This window comes from Sinocyclocheilus anshuiensis, unplaced genomic scaffold, assembly GCF_001515605.1.
Source record: "Sinocyclocheilus anshuiensis isolate Anshui unplaced genomic scaffold, SAMN03320099.WGS_v1.1 scaffold67, whole genome shotgun sequence".
NCBI lineage: Eukaryota > Metazoa > Chordata > Actinopteri > Cypriniformes > Cyprinidae > Sinocyclocheilus > Sinocyclocheilus anshuiensis.
In genome coordinates this window covers 2,976,097-2,991,454 of record NW_015552546.1, presented here as the reverse complement: position 1 = coordinate 2,991,454, position 15,358 = coordinate 2,976,097, and the positions used below count along the sequence as shown (strand labels likewise).

The window sequence follows — 15,358 nt, the reverse complement described above, 5'->3', positions numbered from 1 at the left end:
GTCATCACGCCGGATCTGGGTCAGCGCCGCCACACGCTCGCTTATTTTGGTTTTCTTTGCGCAAAAAAGTATTCTCGTAGCTTCGTAACTTTACAGTTGAACCACTGATGTCACACTGACTACTTTGTCGATCATCTTGGTACTTTTCTGGACCTTGAACGTGGTAGTTACCTTGCTGTCCCTTTAAATACAAATGTATTAGAACAAATACTGTATCTAATCCCATATTGAGGCTTTTTTTTGGCATTTAGACATTTATGAACGATGTCTGTCATTTTTCTGTGATCACAACACTACAGGATTTAAATAAATTATTTTGTAGTGCTCATGTAAAAATCATGCGTGTCGTGGGTTTTGCAAGTTTGATATTTGATGTTTATGAGTCATTGCTCTCATTGATTGACAGCTGAGCTTCATAAAGTCCTAAAAGCTTCAACACAGCGCTGTGAAGCCAGTAAATTTGGCCTTATGCTAAATGCGCAGTGATCACATTGTGGCTGGCCTACAATGCCAAAATGTGCTATCATCAAGGGCTTGCACAATTCCAGACATCCAAATCAGTGTTACCGCAATTTTATTTTCACAGATTCTGCTGAAACATAGTTGAATACTTTCAAACTCTTTATTTTTGTTTAAAAAATTTATATGTTTGTGTTGCAATATGAGGCAGTGTTTCTATAAAAATGGTATGCTACACTTTGAGAAATGTGCTCTGTTCCAGCCTAGACACTTCAAACGTATTTATTTTTATTATTAGCACATTGACATGACAGGATGAAAATATAGAGCTGAAGTCTTTATTTGTACCTTTCAATCATCAGACAGCATGAGTTTAGTTCAAACAAACCAACTAACACGACGAAACATCACAGAACTAATTAAAGTCGCCATTGCTAACACTTACTGATTCTTGTGCTCTTGCTTCCCTCCAAAATGATGTCACTTCCTGTAGGAGGATGTCATTAAAGAAATGCCTTTTGTTTTTAAAGGGATACTACATGACATTAATAGGATAGGAAGTGATACTGAAGAAAATACTTGCAAATTTGTTAAACCAACATTCATAAAAAAGTTAATAAATACAAATTTAATAAAATAAAAATGTAAAAATTAAATTAAATTACCTTAGGTTTTTCTGGTCAGAAATATATAGCCTGTGGGAACGTGACAAAAATAGCAGCATTTGAAAACAAAGTAGTGAAAATATTTAAAATTAGGTTCACTTAATTGTGATATTATAATAAAAGAAAACGAATATAATATCCCTCTTTGAAAACTGTGAGCTTAACAAAAAATAGTTGTGACAAATGCAGCAGTGATGATTTTGTATTTTCTGCATCAAGTAGGTTAGTGCAAGCATGAAAAAATATGAAACATATTCTACATTTGTACTTAAATCCAGCATGTCAAAATAAAAGTTCTCAGTATACTGTATATTACTTATTTTTTTTGTCATATTGACAGTACGTCATTATATAGTGAGATAAAGTAGTGGTTAGAATTATTTAATATAATTTACAATTGAATTTTTTGGAGACTACAAAAAATGGCATGCAAAAAGAAATATTACAAAAGAAATATTATTTAAAATATTATATTATTTAATTTTGTTTACATATTATTTAAAAATGCTAATGTTTGATAGAGTAAAATTTTAGCTGTTATTAGAATTAGAATCAAATACTTTGAAAACGCAAACTCTAACAAAACTACACTTTTACCGTCTGTATACCGTAAACTTTACAAAACTTTATTTGCCAAAACGTCTCATAAAGATAAATGCAGGCCACATAAAAGGCATCAACCCCTGCTTTTATTATATTCTGAACATATATATGGCCTTCCAGCGTGACTCCTGCAATGTAAGCTGTTTCCAACAAGCACAAAAAAAACTTTATTTACCCTTTGAAAGCAGTAGGCAAAATGTGCCGCCCTCATGCACGTGACCTCAGAGTGCGAGAGGGCAAGCTAAACCAGATATGCATCACATCCGACTCTTTAATAACTGCTCTCATCACCTTTTGCACTAGAAAGGGAGGGAAAAACAATATCTCTTTGGAGGAAGCGTGCATTTATCTTTGAACGAGGCTCCGCAACCACACGACACATCAAGTCACTTTGAAAAGAGGAGAATAAAGGGTTTAGGTGGAAATGTAACCTGCAGTGCTGCTCAGTGGCGTAAGAAGCATTAGCTGTATGGTTTGTTTACCCGCGTGTGCACTTATGAATCCCAAGAGTGCCGCGGCCTGTGTCTAACTCACCCTGAGGGCCTAAGAGTATTTTTCACAACAAAATGAAATTTTATGGCATGCGAGATTAGCCGACACTAATGCAAGGTCAAAAATAATAGAATCAATAGGTAGCACTGACCATGTTAACATTTACAGAAAATTACAGGCTGAAAAGCGCTGTCTAAAACAGAATGAAACGAGTCTCCTCTGAATTCATATTGATGCCTTTTCATTATTTCTCATAATTTGACTTTTTTGTGCACTGTGGCAGTCAGCGACCGTGGTTTATCACCCTTTGTGTGCATACGAGTGTGTGTGTGTGTGTGTGAGAGAGAAAGCGAGTGAGAAAAAGGCTGTAATGTGCTGTAGGGTCAATGTACAGCTGTCAGTTTCCAATGACTGCTGATGGCCAATCAGAGTGTGTCGTCTTAATTGATCAATGACACTAACGGTGGTAAGAGGAATCTTGTGACCTTGATCTATGAGCTGTGCTGATGCTTTTCAAACCTGTGCTGAAAAATAAAACCAACACAGAAGCCTTATAATAGGGAGATACCCCATTCTCATCCCTAAAGACTAAGAAAATTACTTTCGTATTCCCTAAAAATTCCCTAATCTCTAAAATAATAATAATAATAATCAATAAAAAAATTCAATAAACAAAAGCTTAAAAAGGGAACATTCCCTAGCTAATAAAACTATTCTTTAAACTAACCAAATGAATGAATGAATGGATACATGAATAAATAATCAAATAAACAAATGAATGAATACATGAATAAATGAACAAATAAACAAATGATTAAATAAATACAAATGAGTGAGTGAGTGAATGAATGAATGAACAAATGATTAAATAAATAGATGAATGAATGAATGAATGAATGAAAGAGAATGATTAAATAAATACATGAATAAATTAACAAATAAACAAATGATTAAATAAATACAAATGAGTGAGTGAGTGAATGAATGAACAAATGATTAAATAAATAGATGAATGAATGAATGAATGAAAGAGAATGATTAAATAAATACATGAATAAATTAACAAATAAACAAATGATTCAATAAATACAAATGAGTGAGTGAGTGAATGAATGAACAAATGATTAAATAAATACATGAATGAATGAATGAATGAATGAAAGAGAATGATTAAATACAAACGAGTGAGTGAGTGAATGAATGAATGAACAAATGATTAAATAAATACATGAATGAATGAATGAATGAATGAAAGAGAATGATTAAATACAAACGAGTGAGTGAGTGAATGAATGAATGAACAAATGATTAAATAAATACATGAATGAATGAATGAATGAATGAAAGAGAATGATTAAATACAAACGAGTGAGTGAGTGAATGAATGAATGAACAAATTATTAAATAAATACAAATGAGTGAGTGAGTGAGTGAATGAATGAATGAATGAGAATGACTAAATAAACAAATGAATGAATGAATGACTAAATAAATAGATGAATAAATGAACAAATAAACAAATAATTAAATAAATACAAATGAGTTAGTGAATGAATGAATGAACAAATGATTAAATAAATACATGAATAAATTAACAAATAAACAAATGATTACATAAATACAAATGAGTGAGTGAATGAATGAATGAACAAATGATTAAATAAATACATGAATAAATTAACAAATAAACAAATGATTACATAAATACAAATGAGTGAATGAATTAATGAATGACTAAATAAATACATGAATAAATAAACAAATAAACAAATTATTAAATAAATACAAATGAGTGTGTGTGTGTGTGTGTGTGTTTGTGAGTGAGTGAGTGAGTGAGTGAGTGAGTGAGTGAGTGAGTGAGTGAGTGAGTGAATGATTAAATAAATACATGAATAAATGAACAAATAAACATATTAAATAAATACAAATGAGTGAGTGAGTGAGTGAGTGAATGAATGAATGAATGCTTAGAACTGTGAGATTTTTCCTTGAATAAACATACATTGTGTTTAGTTTCCCTTAAAGAAACAAACAAAAAAGGGTGATTTCTCTGTAAATAAAATTATATAAAAATAAATAAATGTAAAAAAATGATAAAAAGTACATTTGCAAAATTATTAAACAAAAAGATCTTTAAGATTTAATGGATTATTTTCAGTAAAGCTGCTTTGAAACAGTATGCACTGTGAAAAGCTCAGCAAATCAATGATATGATTTAAAATAAATTTGATTATCAAATTACCATTAAAATAAACTCAATCATTCATTCCCTCCCTCATAAATGACTGATCTCAACTGGTCTGAGGAATTACGTCTTTGGTCCCACAAATATCCATTTTCTCCAATTTTAACATCTTTAAGAAATAAAACCGAACATTTCTAATAATCCGCGAGCTGTAATCAGTCCCAGCGCTTCAAAAGCGTGTTTTTTACATTCAGAAGGAGCAGCAAAGCCAAGCGGCCTAGTTTTACAGTCTCGGTACAATGTCAAAATGAGCTCGCGACTCACGGGTGAGTGTTGCGGGCAAAGCGTCTGCTCGGATCCATTGTCACTCTCCTCCTGAAATGAAAACAACAGTTATGAATGAGCTTCTGTCGGCTGCCATTGTTCCATCAAGTCAAATGAATGAATGAATGGATACATGAATAAATAATCAAATAAACAAATGAATGAATACATGAATAAATGAACAAATAAACAAATGATTAAATAAATACAAATGAGTGAGTGAGTGAATGAATGAATGAACAAATGATTAAATAAATAGATGAATGAATGAATGAATGAATGAAAGAGAATTATTAAATAAATACATGAATAAATGAACAAATAAACAAATGATTAAATACAAATGAGTGAGTGAATGAACAAATGATTAAATAAATACATGAATGAATGAATGAAAGAGAATGATTAATGGTAGAAGATTACTTGTTGTAAATTTCAATGAAGTCGTATCAGAGCTCGGATACATATAATCAAGCAGTACAAGTCCTGAAATTAAGCCTATAAAACCTCAATTATATATTCCCTTGCATTCATTTTGTGTACCTCCATTCCACCTAATATATAACTGTTGTGCTAGAATGGCAATTTAGGGAGGACGTGAAGCTTGATGATATTTCGTGTACCTGAGATGCTGCAGTGATGCTGAAAACGCTCATTCAGGTTAATAAAGATTTAAAAATGTGCAAGTTAGCATGTTCATGTCAGATCCAGGTGTGCCGTGTAAGTTAACAGGGTAAATATACAAGCCTAGGCTTGCAAATAAAATAAAATGGGAACAATACAATGAGGTGCTGTTTGTATTTCAGCAGTCGAATGCAAAGACTATTATAGCATTTACAGTTCAGTATTAAGTAGGGCTTTTTAACGCAATGCCAAATTGCATTTCGTAATATGCTGTATTTATGCATGCAACAAAACATTTAGTGTAAAATAATGCAGGACTGGGCCATTGGGATTTGATTGGATTGCAAAAAATCGCCAATTATATTATTTTTTATGGTTGTATTTATTTTTTTTTTTTTTTGAAAATATAATTAGTTTCAAGTTTCATATACCAAAATATATTTCAAAATAAATTTAGGGGCAAGAAAATACAGCTCCAATCTTACAGTATATTTATTAAAATAAATGTATATTTTAAAAATATATTTACAAAAAGGCCTAAAAATACATTGAGCGAAAATATATTTATGTAAATATATTCTGAAACACATTTTAGATTTTTTTGGGTCTTGTTTTATATTTTGAAATATTAAAAAATATATATTTGAAAATATATTTTTCGGATGTATGGGGAGCATATTGTTACTGCCCGAGCGATAACTTTAATATTGATTTCTACTTTGCATATAGAAAGCAAATGCAATTAATAAAATACATTCCACAATTAATAAATCCAGTATAATAAATACTACCACAATGTACTTTCACCTGTACTTCACAATGTGTTTAAAAATATGAATAGTAAATTGATTATTAATAGTAAATAATATAAATACATTATAATATGTGTGATAATCATCAAAATGCAAAACTGTGATTGTCATGTTTTTTTGTTTGTTTTTGTTTCCACAAAGAAAAAAAATCATAATAGTCCTAAATAAAGGCTTTGTTTTGTTTAAAACAGGCATTCTTTACTTTTTGCTCATGTTTAAAACACAGAGTTTCTCACTGGTAGTTGTGACATTTTGGTTGCATTTTTTCCTGCAAATATGATCACTTGACAGGACTTAAACACTGTATTAGTTATGCCATTATAAGAGAGATGGAAAAATCTAACAATCTAACAAACAGCACATTTTTATTTCATTCTTTAAGTCGAGATAGATTTTGCAGAGTTTAAGTTACTGATCACATGAAAAAGCATCAGTTTACTGAAAGTTGCTCAGCAAGACTAGCAAACCTGCAAGAAAAAAAAAGACCACCGTATGAAATCCACCCATCAGTAAAACAAGAAGCTCCTTTTGCCACAAAGCATACTCGTAAATCAGAATGACATGAAGGCTGATAGTCTCTGATAGGCTGCTTTTATTGGTGCCCTGTGGCTCTATAGGAGAGCTGGTGTGACTGCTCACATATGCTACCTGCATCCCGCAAGAATCCCATAAACTGATGGCACACAAACTTGGGACGCATATCTAGCCAATGATTTGCAAAGAGAAGCCACCGAGGGATCAGTGTTTCCAGCAGGCCGGATGCAGTGAAGATACCACACGAGATCGGCCCGCAGCGAGCGCTAACGTTGACGTGGTCGGCTAACAAAGATGAGATGCAAGGTGACTTATCAGCTGCGTTTAGGATGGACAGAAAGAGTGCACGTCCACCTGGAAAACTCCATGACAGACGGACTCTTATTTAAAACACGTGTACGTGTGTGCGTGTCAGACTTATGCAAAATTTACCAGCTCACACTTCCCATGAGGCTGTCTTTGCGGTACGTTCCTGAGCGGAGAGAGTGCTGCTGATGGGAACTAGGTCTAACCTGAAAAAAGCTTCTCCACTGCACTTCTCATGTCAGAGGAGCTCATTGTGTTCTGATGCTGATGAGCGAGAGGGAAGGAGGTTTGTTATGCGAGGCCGGGCTACATGTCCTGGCCACCGGCACTTTACCAACTGTTTAAGGGTGTCAAAAGAGAAGTTTGAGAGTGACACTGACCTTTTGATGACAATGAGGATGTAGGTATATGTAGGGCTGGATCTCACAAAGAAACGCTGGTGTCATATTTCACCTCAGAATCAAAAGATGAACATTTATACATAAATATACAACAATATACTGTATATACACGCACACACACACACACACACACACACACATGCATATTCCCATTTTGATTTACATGTAGTTCTAATATAGTTTTGCATATATATGCTGTGTATATATGTACTGCCATAAAGTATGTTCAGCTACTTCACAATTTATTTTAAAAACATTTTTTATTTACAAATAATTGTATAAAATATAAGGTGTGTGATAATCATCTTAATAATTTTTAGTGACAATGCAAAAAAAAACATGATATATTTATATATACTGTACTTCACAATTTATTTAAAAATATATATTTTAATATAGAAATGTATAGAATTACAATAAATAATATTAATAAATATAATAAATAGTATTTCCAATGTATTCTTTTGAATTTTGCATAAAGAAAACGAATGCAATTAATAACATGACAAATTAAATTCAGTAAATAAATACTATCACAATGTACTTTTAGATGTACTTCATAATATATTTAAAAATGTGTGTGTATGTATATATATATATATATATATATATATATATAGTCACAATTGTTTTGTAGAAATGCAAAAATTAAGGCTTGGTTTTCTTTAAAACTGGCATTCTTTATTGTTAGACCACAATTTTCCACCGTTTTTCTGACACGCATTCGTGAACGCAAATGCAAGTACATATTTGTCTTTCCAGTGAAATTTTGCCACGACGGAGCATCAGTTTCTGCTACTGTACCTTTAAGATTGAATAACTTCAGTTATGATTTGCTAACTGTTTGCATGTGAAATCAGTATCAACACTTGTTTTCCATGATATGTTCCCTTTAAATGACAACTTTAAACATATGGCGTGCACAGAAAATTCATTTACCAGCCAATTAATTGACTAAGCATCTGCAGACTCTGGTCATGTGACAGCGGTGACAAGGATTCGATGACAGCTTTATTCTGGGAAATTTGCAGGGGCCTCAACATCTCTGAGAATAATTCGCAAACGCGACTTCAGCAGTACATCTCAATCCCAGAATCCCAAGCAAAGGCTTTGAGCTACTCTCACTCGCCCATGGCTATGACAGGTCGCGAACTGGCCTTCTTATCCCTCTGATGACCAGCAGCGGATCTGGAACCCTCGACCGCCGGACCCCGAGGCTCCAGACCGCTGTCACAGCTGACGCTATCATGTCGAGCGCGTACTGCGCAGATAGGAAGGCGTGTTTGACCCAGGAGAGTGAGGACTGACCTACTTTGGGCGATTCCTCTCATTTCTGCAGGCAGGGACAGCAAAGTAAGGTTTGAAGGACACACTAGATCTACCTGCTCTCTCATGCTTCAACTCAATGTCTGCTTCCTGGGGATTTGTTAGCTGGGAAGACTGTAAAAGTAGACCTAATAAAGCTGTGATTCTCGAGCGCTGGGACAAATCTGACTGCAAACCTGAAAACAGAAAAAAGTTTTAGGGTTATCGGTTGATGAAAAAAAACATTCACTGCTGAGAAATGGAGCTCATTCAATTACATTACATTACTGTGTTAGACGAGTAAATCACTGAACAGACATGATAAAAACTGACATCAATATATGTCAATATATGCTTGAAAATAAAATTTGCCATATTATATCATTTATATATAAAAAAAACATTTAAAAAACGATATTTTTAAATAATGAAGTACAGTTGATATTTTATGTGTATATAAAATTAATAATATACATATCTAAAATATACATTAATAGTATATTTTATTAAATGAATATATAAATTTTTTTAGAACTAAAGAGACAATCAAGTGTACAGTATATAGTTTTACATTTGTGACACTTAAAATGTATTACATTATTTTTTAATTATTTCAATGTAGATATAAAAAATATTTTTAAATAAATTGTGAAATAGTTGATATATATATATAGAGAGAGAGAGAGAGAGGGAGAGACTAATTATCTTCTAAAAAAATTAAGTCAGTTGAAAATAGCATCAAATTACATTCAGTACTTTCAATAGAAAGTACATATTTTCAAATAATAATATTTTTATGAATCAGAATTTATATTTTGTCAATTATATTAATGATTCATTATAATTTTATCAATTATATTTTATATCTATATTTAGATTTAAAAAGAATATATATGTGTGTGTGTGTGTATGTTCTTTATGCATTTTAAATAAAGAAAGATACAGAATAGAATTTATATAAAAATGAAATTGAAAAATTTAAATTTCTTTTATAAATTATTTTGCTTTCTTTCGTTCTTTCTTTCTTTTAAATGAAAGCGGTATTGTTGCCAGGTAAGATTGTGGGCCATTTCATCCGACAGTACGTCTCCAGAATCAGTGAAGGCTTTGACTGTGTATGACTAAGCTTGGACAGAACAGGCCATTTTCATCTTAAGCAGCTGGTTATTTAGGCAGACTAACAGATTATCAGTGGCATGCGACTGACAGACCTTTCTAATGATGTCAGCACTTTCTGACAGTTAAAGGAACCGTTGAACCTAAAATGACAATTTTGGCACCAGTGACTCGCCCGTGTGTCGTTTCAACCCTCTATTATTTTCTTTTGTTGTTTGAACTTCTTATGAGATTAGCATGCATTATTTCTTCACAGAAAAGCATCATAAAAGTACTTACACCCCTAATGCTAAAGCACCACTTGACATGAATCTCAGGGCTGAAATGGCCTGTTTCAATTTAATGGGAATAAGTTAAACCTGTTTTCAAAACTGCTATGGTACGTTTCATTGTTATGGTTTATCTAACAGTTTAAAGCATCTGAATCTGAGAACTAAACGTGTTGCTCTGTCGCTCCATAACTCTTGTCTTCACAGGTCTTTGAATGCTTTAACGCTGGACCGTCTGCCAGACAGTGTTCTCATGGCAAAGGAATGCCTCCGTCTACAGAATAAAGACAGACACACTGCTCTTTCTGACATACAGTACAGCGTCTCTCATGTCTTTGACATCTACAGTATCAGTCCAGGACTCTGAACCCAGCGCTAGCATGTCTGCATGGAGGGAGAATGACAGACAACTGATCTTTCGCTGCACAAAAAGGCAAGACATTCGGCAGATACACTTTTACAGTAAACCACAGAATAATGGCCTTGCTTTGCACACCTAAACATCCAAACACAAATCTGTGCATCATGGTAGAATGGTACACTGTAAATTCCAATTAGTAAACCTTACTTAAAAAAAGCATGCAAACCAATTGCCTTGAAAAAACCAAGTAAAGTGAAATAAGAATAATAATTTGTAATAACAAAGGTTTATTTAGTGTTGTACACTTACACGCAAGTTCTGGTAACTCAGAATCACTATTTTCAACAACTAAATGAGTAAGTACAATATACTATGTGCATATTTCAAACAACTCTTTTATTTAAGTTGAGCCAACTCATGTAACATTTCCTGCAACTTGGAATTTCTAAGTTGTATTTACTTAAACAGCAATCTGATTTACTTGCTAAAAGCATGCAAACCGATTGCCTTAAAAAAAACCAAGTAAGCGTTACGCCACTAACTTAAGTGCTTCAAACATCCATTACAAATTACTGACAACAATGTTCCATTCATCACACACACATACAATTACACATAAATTTAAGGTAGTGAAAGTTCAAAGTTAAAGGTAATGTATTTTTTTTTTGTTTTTCAGTGCAGTTTTGACTTGTATTACAAACATTTTGAAACAAAGCAAAAACAATCTGATTTAGGGTATGCTTCATATATATATATATATATATGTGTGTGTGTGTGTGTGTGTATAGTATATATATTTTGTACTGTATACTGTATATATATATATATTCCAAATATTTGCTTTGGTTTCCACTAAAAATTACCTTAAAATAATTCACAACTCCTTAAAACAAGATTTTATTTTTTAAATTAAATAAAATTTTGTTTTGTTTTATTGTATTTGAGAATATATATGGAATCAAGTTTCTTTTTTCAAACTGACTTGCAAATTGTGCATTTAAATCATATTAAATTCTGTCAAGATTTATGTTTAAAATTTTTACTTGGTAGGTAAGAAAAAATAATTATATATCACATAAGGTGATTAGATTTTAGATTAGATATTTGTATGCATGGAATATAATATTTATATCTTTATCAGTTGTATCAGCTTTATATCAGTTAAAATAGTATTTTATAAATTATACTTTGTCTATATTTAGAATACACACACACACAATTTAAATTTAATCATGTATTTTAATGTCTGTTTTAAATAAAGAGACAATCAAATGGAAGTGGAAATTGGAAGTTGCCCTTTCAAAACTTAAAACATTTACAGTATGCTTCAAACTTTAACTTATTATGGTAAGATATAACGTATATTTCATACAATTTGTTTTAGAAAATAGATTTTTAGATTGGATATTTATATACATGGAATATCATTTCTTTATCATCTTATCAAATTTTGCATCGAAAAATAACTATTTCTTGTTTTAAGGATATTTTTACCGGAAAACAGTAACAAAAGAATGATTAAGTAAATAATTTTCTGCATTTAAGATCATGACGTGACATGAAATCAAAGGTGAATTAATTTGTAATTTTGTCAATTCAAAAGCAATTGTGAGAATCAGACACCGTGACTCATTTTCTTTTATGAAACACCAAATTGACATGAACGGGTGGATTTGAGATGCTCTTCTTCTGACTGTGGGTGTGTCACAGTCATCATCAAGTATTAACTTAATTACTTACATGAGCGATCAAATCATCACTAATGAATTATGGGATTTTTTCGGGGACATGTTTACGGTTATAGTGTTCTAGAAACAGCAAGAGAGGAATCTTGAAAAACCTGCAGATTTATAAAGGCTCATTTTATGTTAAATACAACTTAAGCTCTACATTATCACCATGTCTGTGGTATGCTGTCGATTACAAAAGCAAAGCATTTCGACTCATCCCTCAGTTTATATAAACAGACAGAAAACAAGTTCACAGTGATGCACTTACAGTGAAAGTTAGATGTCAGGGGTATGAGAAGTTTTAAAAGCAGAAATGTATTTTGATGAATAAAAATTTGATGTGATCTGTATATTTGTCTAAATAATCTATCAGGAGACATTTTGAAGCACATTCCAAGTCAACACTCTAAAAAATAAAGGTTGCAAAAGGGAACAGCAGAACAACAGAAACTTTCAGTGAACATTCTAAAGAACATCTTAATAATCTAAAGAACCTTTTTTCCATTATAAAGAACTTTTGTGAAATAAAAAGGTTCCATAGATGTTAAAATATTCTTCATTTCATGCCAATAAAGAACCTTTATTTTTATGTGTGTAACGTCTGTGTATAAATGTGTATATTTGTAGTGTTTTGAAGCTGTACCATATAGTTTAAAATGAGAAAAATCCCAAATATCCAAAAAGATGTTACTCACTAAAAATACTCCCCTCTTCCAAATCCCATTTACTCAGCATGCCAGGTTTGACATACCAAGCACATGTTGGTCATTCCTCACACAAAGCTATCATATGACTTCAGAACACTTGGAAAGTCATACACAATTTATATGAACTACTTTTATTGTGTTTTAGTCTTTTTTTGAGAAAATCAAACGAGTTTTGAACCACTCTTTGAAAACACTTTTCACGTCGTATGCCGTACGGGGTTATTATAGGTAACTAAGAGGGTGTTTACATGACACCATTTTCAACTAAAAACGGAAAACTTTTTATGCGTTTTGGCCATTAATTTACAAAACAATGGCATTTTGGGGGCCTGAAAAAGCAAACATTTAAAAACACGTTTCAAAGTGCAATCTTTTGAAACCAATACCATTATCGTCTCGGTGTAAACTACAAAAAAAAAATAATAATCATTGCGAAAACGGTGACGTCATGCACATGCATTACGTGTTCAGTTTATAGGTATGTGTGCAGGTGTTTAGTGTTTCTTTACAAATTGACATTGCCAGCTACTGACCTGGAATGCACAGTACAGCATTTTTAGTCTTTCGTCGGATCCATGTGTTGGATTGTTTTACGCAGAGCCGATCCTCCCTATACGCAAAATACGCAAGCTACGTAGGGCCCTCCGAAACACCAGGGGGCCCCCTTGCTCTCAAAGATTATTTAATTTAAATTTTTGAATTTGACCAGAGGTTATGAAAACATGAATGATCATTTATTTTAATGTGGTGCGCTGTCGGCCTTTCAATGTAAAAATCTGTCAAATCATGTAATGTGAATGTCGTACAGTCTTGCTCGAGACTAAAAAAACGGCTTGCGCGAGCCGCGGAAGAGACACTGTTTCTCAAGCGCTTTCCGCGAGCGCGATTCGAGACGGAGTGAAACACGGACAAATGCGTTTCATTCATTCGTTCATAACCACTCATACCCCCCCCCCCCCAACACAGTTTTGCGTAGGGCCCCCAGAAGTCTAGGATCGGCTTGGTTGTACGCAAAACTTTTCAAAAATGCAAAGGAAAAACTTTTCAGTTTTTAGTGCACCATTGTCATGTAAACGTACCCAGAAACTGAAATTAAAACATTACATTTTTTCATTACTTGAAATAAAATAAATGTTAACTTCAATTAAATAAAATATTTTAAAAAACTTATTTCAGCTAGTTGCCAAGGCAACATTTCTAAATTCTAAAATAACTAAAACTAAAATAAAAAAAAGTTAAAATGAAAATACAATTCAGAATATTCAAAATATTACCAAAAATATAATCAGATCTCATACCAAAATAACTCTGACTTGAATTATCTTCTTTCCATATACTTTTTACTATGATACATAGCATAGTCAACCTAAATCTCCGATGATTCTCTCCTACAATGCACTGAATACTCCTTTGCTTTCTGACAAGATGCGCGTTAAATATCGCATGCGATTTATCGTGCAGCCCTACATAAAAGCATCACTTGCACATGCTTGCTCCAGCCCCAGTCCCTATAAAACCCCTACAATTTGATGCAATTTCACTTTTTAATTAAGCCGTACCATGTCATAAATCACGAATCAGGATAATTAACAAAATAACAGAGGCTGATAATGTACAGGCTCGCCTTAAATCTCCAAAGGTCCCGTCGCTGGGCACTAATAAAGAGCAAATAATGGTGTGGCTGCTTGATATTTTGGTGCTGGAAGTACTGTGAAAATAACACCTTTAACAGCACTGCGGTCTTAATTTGTAGAGGCTGCCTTGCGCTGCTCTTCTCGGGAGGCAGGTCATTTATCATTTAGGCGGCCGTTATTTTTAATGAGTCTGTTATCATTCATTTTAGGGCATCCCACCTTTCCTTGACATGGATAGTATTTCTTTTTATATAGGACACAGGATTTATGCCTCCCTCTCTCAGCATTTCACTCATCAGCCACAGCCGCTCTTTCTTTCAGTGTCTTTCTTCCTCTTTCTTTCTTTCTCTCATCTCTATTTCTTTCACTAACTCCCTCTCTGCGACCACTTTTTCCTCTCTCTCTGGACAGGAAGCCGTCATGCTGGTCTTCCTGATGGCACTTTTGGGGTTAGAGCTGGAAATCCTCATTTGAGTGAAAAAGTGTGTCATTTTTTTTATGTTAAAACATTTTCTCCTATCCCAGTTTAATATGTTGAGTCAGTTATAAGTTAGACATTCGTAGGCTGATTTTCCTGAAAAGTGGCACAATCAAAACATTGACGGCTGTTTGACACTGACTCAACCAATGGCATGAGTTTGGAGCGAGGCCATCTGTTTAACCAACCAATTGCAGATGGGGGAGGGGTGTGTCCAGGAAACCTGTTTGTAAATAGTCATTGTTTTGCTAATCCTTTTAGTGGCACTAGTGGTGCAGAAATGACACACTTTGTCTGTAGAAGACACTGGAACCAAATTATTTTCATCACTTTCAATTGCATTCTTGACAAGG

General features: G+C 33.1%; 1 long non-coding RNA gene across 1 annotated transcript in view; it reads right to left on the bottom strand.

Annotated features, from left to right (window-relative positions):
• Positions 1-8,130: 8,130 nt before the first annotated feature.
• Positions 8,131-15,358, bottom strand: part of LOC107664253 (uncharacterized) — a 78,612-nt gene continuing 71,384 nt past the window's right edge. The window contains exon 3 of the long non-coding RNA XR_001631439.1: positions 8,131-8,907. This is a non-coding gene — a long non-coding RNA (uncharacterized LOC107664253). The remainder of the gene's footprint in view (positions 8,908-15,358) is intronic.